Raw genomic sequence first — 17,685 nt, 5'->3', positions numbered from 1 at the left:
TACTATGCCAAACTAGACGCATCGTTCCACGGGAAAGTTGATTTTCGGTAGCACGTACGCGTCCTGTTGTCATTGATCCTTCCGTTACATTTTGTATTTTTTCTTCGTTTTATAAAAAAAAGAAAGAAAAAAAAAGAAAAAAGTAGATCATACATTTTCTCTAGAAAAGTTTATGATAATAAACTCATGGTCTTGCCTATTCGTTGTATCTTCGGTTATTTACATTACAAATTTTTCGTTCATTCACATATTTTTATATTCATCGACGTGATAAAGATATTGATTTTTCCAGCAGAATTTAGATAAATTATAAGAAAATTCGTGAACAACACTTTATCTATTTATTTCGAAAGATTTGAAAACTTATCTACAGTTAAATCAAATTAATAAAGAAATCGTAATAATCAAAATACTGATGAAATTCGTTTGATATTAATGTCACATTATTTCTATTTTACGAATTTCGAATTTGGAATACGAGTGATATCAAAGTTACATTAAATCTGTCCAAGAGCTACGAAATAAATCAGGTGAAAGTAATCGTTAAACGAACTATTCTTGATGCAAAGATCAATGGCCGAACAAAATCAAGTTTCAAGGAATACTCGAGGGAATTGAGATGCTTTGTTTGTAACGTTCTATCATCCAGGCATCTTTGTCATTGTCGTTGTCGTTATTGTCGTATTTGCTTATCGATGAAATACTGTTAAATGAATGTATTTCACGAAACAATTTGAACACCCGTTAGAATCTGACTGCCCTCAATCGTGGATTTCAAGCACGTACTTTCGGTTCATTCGAGAGTTATCATTACTGCTTTCGTTTCTGAACAGTCTCTTCGATACGACGTACATACCTTTTGGCATGTTCTCGATGACAGAAACGATCTTCTCTAGGTTCTAGTTATGATCGATTGAAAAAGTTTCAAGTAAAGGGGTGACGAAACCGGTGATGAATTTTCATGAGTAATCGAAAATGTTCTACCAATCGTTGTGTTATTATTATTATTGTTATTGTTATTATTATTATTTCTGCAAAGTATTTATGTAAATTATCGTATCATCGTTATATGTATTATAAAGAATGAATCTTGATTATTCATAAGATTTTTAAATAGCTTCATCTTGCTTTTATATTTTAAAAACGTTTAATTTAGGAAATTAAAGGAGTTAGACGTAAAATATGTTTTAAGATCTCCTCGTTCATTACTTTAATTACTTCGTCTACATTTCGTTTTATTAATTATGCCAGACATAAAGATCGTTCAACACAACATTTTTTAGAAATAAAACGTTAAAAGGATGAATCTGTGATAATAAGTAAGAGAAATGTTAAGAAGATTGATAATTACTTTTTCCTGTGAAATAAATCAAACTATCTAAGTGAAACGTCTAATGTTTTCTAAGAACAGTGTAATTAAGTAAAATCTTTGAAGAAGAAGAAGAAGAACATTGCAAGTTCCATGAGACTAATAGAACTGGATAAAACGTTTCGGGCTATTCGATTTGTTCAAAGATAATCAGAAACTCGTTTGTTCCGGTTTCTACGAAGATAAGGACGACGTGATAATGCCTAAAGCGTTGCTATTGCAAATCGAACTTGTTAAACGTCCGTTCGAGATTTGTCTATCGAACGTTCAAATGATTCGTTTCTAAGAAGAAAACGAATGATAATCACAGAGAAAAAGAGAAAGAGAGAGAGAGAGAGAGAGAGAGAAAGAGAGAGAGAGAGAGTGAGAAGGAGAAACAAGAAAAAAAGAAAGAGACGGATACAAACGTGCTTTGATTTGATTACGTTGTCGCGAATCGATCGAACAAAGTCCAAGTAAGTAGTTTGAAACTTTACGTCTATATCCAATTGATTCCGTAAAGAAGTTTTCAATATCTTACGAATTCGTTAGTTAAATATTCCAATAGAACGTATAACGGAGCAAACGTTTACATTAATATAAATTTATAAACAGCTCGTTTATACAAGTGTACTATCTCTTCGACGTTTCTAACGAAAAGACAACACGAATATCTTTCTATTTAAATTCAAGTTAAATATATGCCTATCTAATATTTTTTATATCAAAGTTCTCTGGAAACGAATCTAAAAGATTTATATTGGATTTAATACTAACAATGTCGAATATTTCAAAAAAATCAAACTACTATGTTTCTAATTTAATACTCGATCGTCGATGAATCTCTCGTTACGTTAAAAACGTGTGTTAACCCGTACGCGATATTATAGTTGTTTATTTATTTCTATATGTTCTCGTTCTTATTGAAAAGATTGTATTTCTTTCGTATCGAGAAATATCGTTAAAATCGATAAATATATTAATATATAAATAGAATAAACTCAGTGGTTAGGTTGCTTTCACAAAAACGTTCGAATAATCTCATTACGACAGAACGCCCGATAAAATCTCGACCGTAATCGAACTCTATCCGACTTACAAAAAGAGATTTGCGAGATGAGAGAGGCTACACGGAAAATACGATCCGTAGGAGATTGTCGCCAGGATCTCGCGCTTTTTCGTAGGTACGCCGCAAATCGGATTTTTCTCGTATAGGAGGTCTGTAGAAGAGGTTTGATACTGGTAGCTTTCGTGGCGCGTAACTTTGCACGAAATTTCATCGTACGAAGTAGCGGCCGGCTTTCAAGGCATTACGCTCCTGACAGGACTACCTGTTGATCTACCTTAGGTAAGAGTGTGTGCGAGGGAAAGAGAACAGGTAACTCGAGTTACCTTACGACGTATAACTTACGACCAAAGTGTATCCTTTTAGTCGAGCATCCCTTAGCCTTTGTTTTGTTTTCTTTCTTTCATTTTTTTGCTTTGACCTTCCACTGTTGTCTCTTATCTTTTTTTTTTTCAATTTCTCAGATACGATGTTAACGTCTGATTGCTAGTCTGACTGCTAGTTATCGATCATATTTATATCGGAGACTTATATATCGGAGGATTATATTTTAATCAGATTTTAAATTATATTCTCTTTGACCGATCTATTCGGTCATATACGATGTTGTACGGTGACAAGAATTATTGGAAATCTTTTTTCCGGATTATTGGAAAGTTTTTTCATTTAAATAATGATCATACTAACGCGAAATTTAAAGATAAACGTATAGAGCGAAAACGTGTAATGTAATTTACTTAATAAAAATAATATCATAAAAGAAACTAACTAATTTACCTCTGCGAACTTTGAAAGTTTTCAAAGTAAACAAGAAATTATCGAATAAAACATTTTGAACTTAATATTATATTAAACGTTCCTTTACTGAATCATCGTAGTTTAGTTTCTTAAAATATTGTATTGACGTAAGTGTAATCAAACAAATAAATCTACTCAATGTAGATAAGACTTATCAGCTTAATAATCTTTATATTATATGAAGACATTATATTTATATATAAACATAAATATATATATATAATTTTATATAATTATAGTATTTCTTAACGCTAGTTAACTTGAAAAAATATTTTCATAAACACGTACTATGAAAAAGTAATAGGAATATTAAATGTTAATAAAATGTGGGATATTGCGGAGTATCGCACGTGTTATGCAACACAGACGAGTAGATACTGAGAAAACTTCTAAACGGAAAGTATTCCGTTCTGTTTGAATGACCTTTCGATCGGCACGTTCATGTTCTCTCTTGCGAAACAATCTCGTGCGTGCGGCGCCTTCGAAACGTCAAATGTCGTCTGCTTTTCCGCTGTACTTTTATATAATCTCGACACTACGTAAAATGATTTATCCACATATGTACATACACATTCTTCCATTTATCATATATACATATTTCATTAACTTTCACCATTAGACAAATATTTAAAAAGTTCATGCTCAAACTAAATCAACATTCTTCGAAACTAAAATAGAAAATAATAAATCGAGAACTCTCGTACGATTCTTTTTAATTAATGTATACGAGCTAGTCAACATAAAGAATAACTCGAATAAAATCGACAAAGTAAAGGTCGATCTATATATAAAATTTAATAACGCATAATTATTAATTTAAAACTGCCTCAAAGAGTTAAATTAGATAGAGAGGAAAAAAGAGACAGTGAGAAAGGGAGATCGAATAATTGTTCAATTCGGAATATAAGAAAGAAAAGAAGAAAAAGAAAAGAGTAGTATGCTGAAAAGTTATCAACGTGAAAAAAAGTAACTTTGTCAGAATCTCGAGAATTCCGCTTGGATACCTCGGGCTCTGACTTTACATCTATTCGAGGAGAGGAAGAAGAAAGAAGGAGGAGGAATTAATTAAAAAAGTCGAGTTTCCTTGTCCTTTCGCCGAGTAGGGCGACTCGATATTCTTGCTTTCGCGAGGGTTTCGAAGAAATTGTAGATCCCAGAATAAGAGGGTGCATGGACATTGGTAGAGAAGGACGATAGAGGAAGAAAGAGAGAGAAAGAGAAAGAGAAAGCGAGTGGGAGAAAGAGAGAGATGGAAAGAAAGATAGAGAAGAGAAAGAAACAAGGAGGAGGAGGAGGAGGAGGAGGAAAAAACCAGAAAGTATTGAATTTCTTTAGTCGTAGCAACGTCCAGACGTGTACTATGAAAGACTTTGTTTAGACAGTTTCTACAGTCAAATAAAATCTAGTAGAAGAAAATGGCGATCTACCGAATGTGGTATGTATACGTAAGTGAGGGAAGTAGTAGAAGAAGCGGCCTTTCGAGAAAACTCGTGGAGAAATTCCCGGAAAAGTAAACGGCAGGAGGAAGGAAAGAGATGGGGGAGAAAAGGAGAAAAAAGAAAGTAGAGAAAAGAGAGAGAGAGAGAGAAGAAGGAAGGGAGATGGACGGTCGAAGAAAGAATAAAAGTAAAAGACGGGCAACGGTATAAGGCAAGCGAGCGAGAGAACGAACGAATGAACGAGGAAAAGGGAGGAAAGGAAAGGAGAGGAGAGGAGAAGAGAGAAATGCAGGGTAAGGAGTGACGGTTGCAGGAGGGTGGAAACGGAGCTCATTTCCAAGCGAGCCCGCGGCAATCCGCAAGCATTTTCCGGGTGATCGACGTTCCCTCGCTTTTCCACACCCACCTTCAACCTTTCTTCATCGATTGCGGGAGTGAGAAACTGCGAGAGAAAAAGAGAGAAAGAGAGAGAGAGAGAGAGAAAAGAGGGGAGAAAGAGAGAGAGAGAGAGAGGTGCTCTCTTATCCACGGTCCACCGAAAAGTCTTTTTCTCTTGACCCTTCGTTCAAAGCACGGCTTTTGCCCTCATTGTGTCCCTTTTCGCTCCGCCTTTACGTCTTTTTTTTCTTTTATCTTTCTTCTCTCGTACATTATTGTCCATCTCACAATACGCCTTCCCTGTAGAGACTCCGACTGACTCCCTCGTTATGAATTCGACTAACAGACTTTATTCTCTTTCTTTCCTTTCCTTTACTCCTCATCCTGTCATCTTTCTCTCTATTTTCCAAAAAAAAAAGAAAAAAAGGAAAAGAAAAGTTTATTTATCGATGTTAATCTCGTTCGATACTCGATGGATATTCGATATTTAATAATATTTAACTTAAAAAATAGGAATGACAGAGCGAGTATTTTGAGAAAGAAAGAAATAAATCTTCTCGTAGATACGAGCCTGTGCTAACTCATAAAGAACGACCTTTGGATATATTAATAAAACAACGATATATTATCTATCAGACGAGAATTTGGAAAAGTAAATAAACGTTCAGATCGATTCCAGGACTTGTGTTATTTCGACGAATTCCGCTTACTTTTAGTATCAGACCTTGACATTGAGGATAGACGAATACACGTCATTCAATGAAAAATTCATTTCCCAGTGAAAGTATAGGATATCTTTGAGTTCCTATGCGCTTGTCTGCCTTTATTTGACCATTCGCTTAGGTTCGTCTCTTCTCTGTAAACAAAATGAGGAAGGTCTGCAAACCCGTCTCCCAGTGAAAGAGAAATATTCGTAAAAATTTCTTTCTCTCCTCTTTTTTTATTCCTTCTTTTTTCCCTCTTCTCTCTCTCTTTTTTTTTTTTTGAAGTATTTCTTTCACAGACCACATGATTTTTGTTCGATCGTTGATAAAACGAAACCGTTGATAAAGATTGATGCGTCAGATTCATCGCAAAAAATAAACTTCGGCAAAGAAATCTTAGAAACATTTTTTTTCTTCACTATCGATCTATTATTATTGTTATTGTTGTCGTTATAATTTAACGAACACGTTATAAATATTTCTCTTGCGAAGAAAAAATCTTTTCGCATTAAACGCCGATCTCGAATGTTTCGATTATTTTCAATCGTGAGCAGTCGGGTAAAAATAAAGGTTCACTAAGGTCTCGCGTAGAAAACTACGAAAGAAAACGGCCGCGAGCAGGAGAAGTCTTCGTAATAAAAGGTGAACCGTAAAGCGCGCGACGTCGCTTTAACGACGACGTTGCTCTTTGTCGTTTTGTTCGCGCCCCTTCCATTCGCCGTCACTTCAACTCCTTCTCCTTCAGCCCTCTTTACAATAGCACGCCGTTACAAATTTTGTGAAAAAAAAAGAGAAAAAAAAGGAAAAAAAAGAAAAAAGAAAAGACTGCATCAAGTCGGGCGAGCTCGCCATCGTCTTGCCACTAAAAGGTACTGTTGGAAAGCCTCGTGAAAATATTTCGAGTTCACGTCGATACTCTCTGATGTAAACGACGTTGTCCTTGATAAAATGAAAAAGAGAGAAGGAGAGAATATAGCGCAAAGTACCCTCTTACTGGGATGCTCCTTTACAAGCGCGATCCTACGAGTGATCTTTTTTTTTTTTATGTGATGAGTTTGCCTGTAAAACCTTTTTAAAGAAACCACGCAAATGCTCTTTTATCTAAGAACCTTCTTTAAGAGAATAGGTGTATGTATATATACATATAAAATATATATAATATAATATATATATTATATTATATATATATCTGTGTGTATATATGTAGATGTGTATATATTTATTTATTTATTCCATCGTACAATATCCTTTGGGATAAATAAAGTTTCTCTCTGAGGAGGAAAAATTTGTCATTCCTCCTCCTCCTCCTCCTCTCTATCTCTGTCTCTTCTACCAGTCGATCCTGACGACAGCTCGTAAAACTTGATAACATAGAATGTGATGCTGGTATGTCGAAATATTCAATACTCGATAAACATGGAATAAACTTGACGAGATCGGTGGAATATGACTGCTTTTTCGTACGTCATTATAGAAAATTCGGGTCAAACGTAAAGTAAAGAGATAAAAAAGAAGTAATAAAAAAAGAAAAAAAAAAGCAACAATAGGCCGACGGAACAAGTCGAGCTGCGACTGTCTCGTAAAGAAAGCTTCTTTTCATCTTTTTCTTTTTTTTTTTTTTTTTATTTCGAGTACATTCATTCTCGATAATTATTTTTATAATCTACTCTGAAAATTATTCGCGATTTATCGAAATAAGAATAATAAAATTAACCAAAGTAATAATATTAATAATAATATTAATTCAGTATTAAAATATAATTTAAAAATCGATTTTTTACATCACACACTTATCAACAATTCGTATCGTTTCATCGTGTTTCCTTTTAAAATATCGATACTATTTTATACGCTCGAATTATTATCGCGGTTAAACGTTTGGTAAAAAAGAGAAATCGGTTGGTGCGATAAACGATCTCGCGAAAGAACGACGTTACCCAACGTCAACAGCTATGTTAACGGAGAGAAGACGGAAATCGTTTAGCCGTAGGCAACATTGTGCACAAGCATAGAAATATTTCAGTGTGTCAACGTGCTCGTTTGCGGTTGACTACAGAGCCTTAAGATAGGCCGAAATTCTCTTTGTGCGTCTGGCCAAAAGCTGGCTTTTCCACTTCGTACACCCTTTACTACACAACGTCCACGTTGGCTTCCTCACTTCAGATTCTCATTCTCTCTCTTTCTCTCTCTCTCTTTTTTCCTTTCTCTCTCTCTTTCTTTCTGTCAGTATCGTATTCGTCGGTCTCTCTTATCCTCCATTCAGTCATTCAGTTATCTCTTACACGTGTACGACATAAAAAGAATCTAGTTTTATGCATCCCATGAAAAGTTTCCAGCACGAATGGAATTTTATTCAGTTATTTTGCAACCATTTCTCTTGTACACCTAGAATATACATTTACGTATACACATGCGTGACCGTCCGTCTATTCGCTCGAATCTTACTCGACGTACCATATCTCGTAGATATTCACCGGCTACTATGAATGCGATAATATTCACGTACGCATACAAACTCGCACGGTTTTTTGCTGAAAGCAGATATAATGATGTACCGTCAACTTCTTTCTCTCTCTCTCTCTTTCTTTCTCTCTCACTTCTCTCCGAGACGATGTCAAGCGTTGGTCATTTACCGCGTGCTCACTTTCTTTCGCTTAGAAAACGTTGGAATGGTGGTCGTGCTTTATCTCAGAATACATGAAGTTTATTCTCGAGTTCGGCGATAGAAATTTTCTTTTCAGAATCAGAAACGATGCAACGTTTCTGAAAGTTCGTTGAACTCATTTGACCTTGGAAAAGAAAAAGAAAAAAAAAGGGGAACGAAAAAAAGAAATAATCTATCGAGATAAAACAGACGCGCGATGATCGAGATAACATTGTTTAATTAAAAAGAATTTTCTCTGTAAGAATAATAAAAGTAATAATAATACGATCGACACAGAAGCGTATTCGTATAATAAATATTCTGGATACACGAGTCTACCATGGAGTTTTCCATTTTATGGCTTAAGAATATCGTGATAAGTTGAAAAACGACAGCTCGCGTGCACGATAAAGAGTAAGTTTCTTTCTGTTAAACGCAAAACTGTCTCCTTGTTACAGACGACGAAGAACGATTGTCGAAAAAAGGAGTGATGACAACGAAAATAACGGTAATGACGGATATAAAACTTTTTTACGATTTGCACGTTTAATTTTCCCTTGGTTGTCTCCCTTCGCATCCACGAGAGGATAGGTATAATTTCGTGTAAATGCGAGGAAGGGAGATAAAGCAGGATACGAAAATACAAAGGTACAAAAATATTTACATTTTATTTCTTTTGGCAGAAGATTAAACAATAATTAAGATCGTCAACATCTTTTAATTTTATATATATATTATGTATGTATATATATTTGCTTTCGCACGTATAATTATAATGGCTGAAAAATTATTACGTTTAATATAATTCTTAACACTTAAGAAAATTATCGAAAAATTAAAAAGAAATAAAATATATACTGATCATGATAAAATCATTATGATATGTTCTTTATATTTTCTATGCTCATAGATAAACGCAACGGTTATCTTTTTCCAGCTAATGGAATTAGTTGAGTGCAAAAGTAGAAAGAAAAGATTGATATGTTACATGAGAATCCGTTTTCGGAGACAGAGAAAAAAATGGCGCTCCCGTGTCTACTCCTCCCTCTGAGTAAGAGAAGCGTCCGGAACAATCGGACTCCGAGGGGTGCTATTTGTTGAACGATGGAGTTGGAATTTTGCCCGAAATCCATAAATCTCTGCGTGTATGCCGGACCTACGGGTCGTCGTACAAGTTCCGTCGAATATTCGACATGGATCTACCTTCTCTCTCTCTCTCTCTCTCTCTCTCTCTCTCTCTCTCTCTCTCTCCTTCCTTTCGTATTTCATTTTATTATTACTTTCCTTATCCCACGCATACCATAAACTACTCTCATAAATTATTCACAGCATATTGTTAACATTTTGAATATAAACAAAGAGAAACGAGAAAAAGAAAAGATATAGAGAAATTAAACATTCTATAATACAGAAAAATTATATATATAATTTCAGAAGGGTGTAAAATTTGTTGAGAGATCAAAGGACAAAGGAAAAATAAATTTATGCTTTAATCGATTCAAAGAGTCTGTTACCATTAACATTTTTAATTGATCTTTTATTGCACAAAGCGCGATGAATAGTACATTGCTTTGACATTCCTAAAAGATTAATGCAAAAATGGTTGGAAGGCAAGCTTACAAACGATGATAAAGAAATGTAATTTTGTACGAAATTAAAATACCTCTTTTAATAAAATATGGTTAAGATTCATGGAATGGCCCTCGTTCTAGCGGTTTTCTATTCGTTGAGAACGCTTTCTTGCTATAATTTACAAATTACAAGTAATTACCTTTTATGAAATATGTATGGAATAGCACTTGTATTATGATGCTTGACATTTCAATTACTTTTTATTACTTCGTAGTAATATTAAATTTTATGATAAAGCAAAAATCATTTACTTTTCTATTAAAATTGAACGAGGAAAAAAATGGCTTTATTAAACACCTTAAAAAAAAAAAGAAGAAAAGAAATGGAACGATAATCGATTGGAAAAAAAATAGAGAAAGAGAGAGAGGGGGGGGGAGAGAAAACAGAAAAAGAAATCTTTTAGATATATACTTAGAAATCCTCTCTTGACAGTCGAAAATTGAGGAGTGAAAATTCCAGGAGGTATTTGAACACGATGTAAAATTAATTTGAAGTAACCATGTAGGAAGGTCGCTATGCGAAATAATGGCTCTGTGGTTTACTTATACATATCGGATTTCCAGTCCCTTGTTCCAACGAAATTTGATATTCGCCGGATAGGCTATGGATACCTATACGAACACGTTCGTAAACCGTTCGAGCTTTCCATGTGATTTATACGTCGGTACGGATAATGTTGCTACCGCTGTAGATTATTGAATACGGAAATGGTGAGTACTATATAGATAGATACGTACCATCGAACTTATCGATTCTCCGTAGATGTCAAAATCGTCGATGAGGGTGAATCCATCAGATCGTCCGTTCGAATTTTCGAATTTCTTTCATACGACGTGAATCGATCGATACTTAATCGTTCTTCGAAGGGAAAAGCTTTATTCGAAATTCAATTGATCAACTCCATTCCTAATTTGCAAACGTTCTCAAGCTTCATCGAAAAAAGGAGAAATAGAGAGATGCTCGTTACGATTCGTAAAATGAATCTTCGAGCTTCAAAACGAAAAATCTTTCAATTTTCGATCGAATTAATACGATCTTGGAACGAAATATTAATTATCAAAAGTAATTACGAAAGTCAATGAACAGAAACAAGGATGAATTTATGTATCAGGTAGATATCTTTGTCGATTTTCTTGTATTCGTTTTTTTTATATAAGAATGTCTAGCGATTTGAAACATAAGTGACAAAGACAGAGACAGATAGAGAGAGAGAAAGAGAGCATACACTAGAACTCGTTATTACTATTATTACGAAAGCATAGCAGTTACAATTACTCGTTAAGCTCTTCCCTGAAAAGACTTTGCGTGTCTCAGTCCGTAATTTTAATGAGGAATAACGTCTTCTATTATACTCTCGCGCTAACAAGAATCCATTTGCACTTGGGATCAAGTCCGTCGTTAGAGTCATCTTCTTTCTCTTTGCCGCACGTTCGAATATACTTGTGACTATATTCATGACAAGAACCGTTAACTTCTCTCTGTCTATTCTATTAATGAACCAGTTTGTCAACTTAAGGTTAATTAACGTAATCAAACCGACGAGACCAAACTCGTTTTCTTGTAATACTTCTCATTAACCAAATAACCATATTTGTAATCGTTTAATAACTCCTACTTTAAATAATACCAATTCTACAGATAATAAAATATCTCTGCATTATATTATTTTTCCGTGAAAATAAAAGAGAAACAAAGAAGAAATACATATATAAATTATCCTAAATTTATACACATACGTGCACACACGGGGAGGATAAAATCAGAGTTCGTTAAAAAAAAGAAAAAAAAAAGAAGAAATTATCAATATATAATCGAACAAAGTACGTTTCTCGCCGACGAAGAGATAATTGTTTAATCCGTTCGAGCGCAGGTATAGTTAATTATGAAATCTCTAAATTGATCAATTTCAAAACGGATATCTCGTTGAAAAGTTTGTTTTTTCTTCGCAAATCTTCTATCAAACTTGAAGTTTCGTCGGATGACATTCGGGAACGTTTCGAATATCACTCGGTCACTATTTCGATGTCCTTTCTACGCTGCCAAACGCAAAAAAAAAAGAAGAGAAAAATAGAGAGAAAAATAGAGAGAAAGGGAGAGAAATAGAAAGAGAAAGAGATGGAGGGGGAGAGAAAGAGCTCTTGACAATATTGTGAGAGAGAAAAAGAGAGAGAGACAGAGAGATAGAGAGAGAGAGAGAAAGAGAGAAAGAGAGAGAGAGAGAGAGAGAGAGAGAGAGAGAGAGGTGGTAGCGACCACCACAAATCGAAACGACGATATAACGTCCCCCGACATAGATTGATGAGACTTGGGATAGGTGTCTCGTCTTCGTACACGGTCAACCACTCGCATCCCGCATTGTTTCCGCTTATGTGTGACACGTCACACACCCATTTTCTCTCACGCTCGATGTAATTCAACGTGCATAAACGATTTCGCTAATTGAATCGAATAAACTCTTTTTCATCGATCAGTATCTAATTAAAATTCGTCTTGACTATAAAATCGAGAAGAGAATATTATCTATTTATATAACTAATTACGAATTACGTGTCATCTTTATAATTATTAAATAGTTTAATACAATAATTGTAGAACACTATTATAATACAAATTACTTAGATTATATTATAGTCTTCAATAATAAGATCAATGTTGATTTTATCGAAGAACATATTTATTTGAATTTTCTATCGTTTAATAATCGTATAATACGCACATATATTACACATTCCCTCTTCCCACATACACGCACACACCAACAATAATAATAATGACATTTGGCACTTATTACGAATATGACGAGTTCATTTGTCTCTGCAAGTTTGCCGTGACACGTGTAATCAACTTTCGTTAAACAAACTGCCCGATTAAAAGGTTAATTTGACTAACAAAAAAATGACTCGTCAGTCGTCAATTAAGAATCGTACAACGTATATCTAGATATATATCTAGAAAAAATATATCTAAACATATTTTGCTACAGCTTGCGTTCAGCATTTTACGAAAGAGAAAGAGAGGAGAACATTTTTGCGTCTCGAATAAACTTTGTTATCTCTCGTCTCAGTGAAGGTATACCGCTACGAATGTTCGTTATAAAGTAGTTCTTTTTATCTTTCCCAAATCTTGATAAAAACTATTCAAAACTTCGCGACATTCTTTCAAACATAAACCGAGCCAAATTATCACGTTTATCGCGAAAAAACTTTTTCATTCTCATTCTCTTTTCAATTTCTTTTTTTTCCATTTTTCTTTCCATATGTCAATCTCTAAAATATCTAAAATTATATCTTGTTGTTGTTGTTCACTTTATCCTATAGACATATAAAATATCAAAGAGACGTACCATTTCATTAATTCTTTATAATTATTACAATACATTCTTCCTTTTACAGAATACAAAGGATATTAAAAAAGAAAGAAACTTTTTCATTTCATTTCTTTAATTATAAACCTGTCTTATCTCGATACCATTATATTTACTTTGATTCATATAATGAGATTGCATGTTTACCCTTTTCGACAAGCACAAAAACTAAAGTCATTAACAAACATCAACAAGAAAAGGATAGCCTTGTACAGAAAACTTCCAAGATGGGTCGTCTCTTAAATGTATTTTCAGTAGGTACTCGTTAAAAATGAACGCTATATATAAGATAGGCTAAGATAGGTAAGGATTTTCGGATGACCCATCTTTCCCTTGAGCAGCTCTCTCTCTCTCTCTCTCTCTCTCTCTCTCTCTCTCTCTCTCTCTCTGTCTCTCCTAGGAGTTTCCTTCGCTCCTAGATGTCATACCAACCCGGAGGCTCAGCCGACGGGAGATAATACGTTTCTGGGCGAGGTGCCAGTATTTCGGGAGAACGACGTTCGATCCAGTTCGAGCTACCACGAAACATTGACCCGATTCATCCCGAAAATTTCCTCCTTTCTGGATACAAAATTCGAAAACACTAAAAGCACCGAGGATTAAATAATTTCATTATGACAATAATAATTAATTACGATGATCAAAAATAAAAATGAAACAGGAAAAAAAACAAAAAGAAATAAGATAAAAAGAAAAATACAAAAATACAAAGTGAAAAACGAAAACGATAACTGTAGAGAGAAAATTGTATACCACTCTACATGCAGGTATGTAGGTGTGTGTGTGTGTATGTGTATATATATATATATATATATATATATATATATATATATAAGCACGTATGCACGAGTGTATAATGTAAGCTTTGAAAAATCGACCCACGGTGTTCATTCAAAAGGGATGAACGGACCGGAAAACCATTTTACGAATGCGTACTAAACGAGGAATCGATCGGCCACTGCGCTACGAATAGCGCTTGTTACGAATTTCGCTCTACTTGTTCCCGATAAATAAATCTTTTTTCTATTTATTTTTGACAAAAATTAGTAAACTTTTCATGATTTATCAGCGTATGGCTTTTAACGATAGCATTGATATACAAGATGGAAGAACTTCAATTAGAGAATAATATCCATCAGGATTTCATTAGGAAAATGTGTAACTTTAAAAAATATCTTTTCTTCCTATTGTTAAAATATTGTAAGCTTCCTTTGAAAAATGTTTTTCTGCTCCACGATGTGAATATAACATGCACGCACGTACGCATACACATATTTGAATAGTCCACCTTCTATATACGTCGTATACACCTACATATATGAATATCAAGAGACTCGTACGGGTGATTTGGAAACAATATGCACGAATTTCTATTCGGTGTTTTGCACCGAGCGAAATATTGAAAATTGCAAGAAACATTCGTTGACATATCTGCATAGGTTTCACGTCCTGTTTTCTTTAGAATAAAATATTTTATATTTGTTTCTACATTCCACTTGACCGATTTGCTCAAGCAAGAACAGGTACAATCGTATATGGGATTCGTAGAGATTCCAATAACGAGTTCCAACGGTAAAATCTTTAAACTCAGCACAAAAGGGAATTGAAAGTGATTGTACGTTTGGGGAAAATAAGTATCCGTAATTTTCTATCTCCAGTAACGTGTTTCCGGTGGTTTACTTTGAATGACGGACAACAGGATGTTGTTATCCTGTCGTGAAAATTAGAAGACCGATGTCCGCTTCAGAGACAACGTCCTACGTACCGTTGCGACCCTGTAATTACCGTTACACGGTCAGAAAGAGAAAGAGAAAACGACGTGTTTGTAACTCCTCGCTATTCGTCGCACATTTAAATACCCTTTGTTGTTATTTACAAAGCTCTTTCCTTTTCAACATGAATAATTTTAAAGATGTTCCATAATTTTCAAAATTACTTACTTTTCCTGCGAATCCTAAATCCGGTGCTTTTCGTCATGCTTTTTAAACAAAATGAAATTTTAATAATGTTCTCTAAATATGTTTTTGGCGCATATGCGTGTAAACTTTCTTCGACTATAGTAATGATCGAATATAACAAAATTTTACATACAATTCATCTACCATGACAGATAATGCTGTCTACAATTTTCGATTGATTATCTGAAAATGTTCGTAATGTTAAAATGTAAAGTTCGAGAAACACGATGATGAGCTATTTTATCTGAAATAAAATTTCTAATTGTTTCTAAAGTTTCGTCGATTCTAGTAGAAACATTTTAACATTAAAATGTACAGCAGTCATGTTTAATACATATCCAAAACTGGAACGAGAATGCAACGAGAGCGTAATTATGCAAAATTAGTAATATGAATATAATGGTAATACGTGATAATATCATTGCGACGATAAACCCAAAGAGAGATCAAAGATCGCAAGGAGCCTTCTGGTCAGGTTAAACACCAAAAACGGTTTTGCTAATTTTTCTATTAAAACTAGTTGATTTTCTTATTAACGAGATTTCTTCACCGCATTCGCTATTATAACTTATAATTGTAGCATTTGCGATAAAGGTACGATTAGATATTTTAAATTTAAGGATAATTTTCATATTTCGTACATATCTTGTCGACAGCTTAATCGAAAATTTCAAAATAATTTCACTTACAACTCATAACTATATCGTAAATCAACGGTATTATCAAGGGCATATGTACCGAAAAGATAAAATTATTTAATCGTTTTATTATCGAATTAAAAGTTCGTACATACATATATATGTATATACGCATTGTATGTATGTACACACGAGCAACTTGTTCCGGAAATTAAATACTAAACATTAATAATCGCTCTTATTAAATTTATTAAATTAATTTGAAGTATTTGTAATACGTATTTAATTTATGTACAGAAGTCAAAATATTACATATCATTGATGATATCCAATGTTCAAATGACCTTCGAAAGCTATCGTTACGGATAGAGAAAACAACATTTCGGAAATACTTCATCTATAAAATCCTGGTTACATGATTTATTGATATTATATTATGAAGTTATTATTCCTAAATTGAAAAGATAATTTTAACATCCGAATAAATTAAGATATATAAAGAACGTGGAATGAATAAATAATGATAAAACGTTAATATTATCTGGACATCAAATAAACAAATCGATTACTTGAAAAACCTATTAACAGTGTCTATCTATAATTAATTAGTTTATCTTTGATGATATAAGGTAAGAAATAAAATAATGATTAAGTAGATCTTCCTAATTAAACGTTACTTAATATAAAGAAAGTTAAAGAGAAAATTAAATTTTATTATTAAGACTTACGTCTCGAGCGATGCTCACCATGCTGCTATCCGATCGTAACTGCCTACTATGTGCTAATACGTAGAATAAAGTAAACAAAGTAATAAAAGAACAAAGTCATAGAAGAAATCGGTCACCTCGAACTACAACAATCTACGATCGACCTGTGTTGATCGTGTATTGATAAACAATAACTATTTGCCTACGTAATGATTACATTACTAATGCGTAATATATATTACCATTATAATAACAATTAACTAATACGATAATAATATTTTTCTTCCTAATAAAACAATATTACCTATACAAATGAATAAACCGTACGTTTGTACGATTCATTAATTTCCATTGGTTTTATTAATCTAATTTACGTTGATTGTATTAATTTAATTAAGATACATTCAATTAAAATACATTAAATTGAAATATATACATAGTAACGATCTTTATATAGTTACACTCGCAAGATATTAATTTAATAAGTTAAAAATATACAGTATATTTTTTTTATACCATTCATTAATTTAAGTCGATTTAATTAAGGTAAGTATTAATTTAATTAACATGCAACGGATCAATTTTATAAAATAAAAATTCTCACGAATTTTCTCCATTCTCCGGCTTCGTATTTATTTCTTTCATAAAAGTAAAAGAACGCAGAGACATATAGCAGAGAAACAATAATAACAGCACCCAGCGACGGCATATGTTGCTCTACGCGTCTTCCTTAATCGTACTTTATTAATACAGATCGCTTAACCTTAATAAAGGACTGGCAACGCGTCGACGTTACGCCGCCATGCTCACCGTCACGCGGAATTGATTATTGTCATATCAACCGATTCACATTTCGTTCGCGTCGAATCCCAGAGTCTGATACTCATTCCTAATCGACCTCCATTAATTTATATACCAGTGTTAACGTTTCCACCGACGAATATTTTAACGCGTCGCTGAGCAATTTAACTAAATGGAAACGTTCGAGCTTTCAACAGGATATATTTTT

General features: G+C 33.6%; 1 protein-coding gene across 5 annotated transcripts in view; it reads right to left on the bottom strand.

The window, feature by feature from the left end:
• The window catches only part of LOC127065750 (furin-like protease 1), a 175,464-nt gene that overhangs the window by 82,337 nt on the left and 75,442 nt on the right, over positions 1 to 17,685 (bottom strand). The window lies entirely within an intron of this gene.

The sequence above is a fragment of the Vespula vulgaris genome, chromosome 8, assembly GCF_905475345.1.
Source record: "Vespula vulgaris chromosome 8, iyVesVulg1.1, whole genome shotgun sequence".
In the NCBI taxonomy this organism is placed as follows: domain Eukaryota; kingdom Metazoa; phylum Arthropoda; class Insecta; order Hymenoptera; family Vespidae; genus Vespula; species Vespula vulgaris.
Note: the sequence above shows the minus strand (reverse complement) of the source record. Positions and strands in the feature narration are given on the sequence as shown.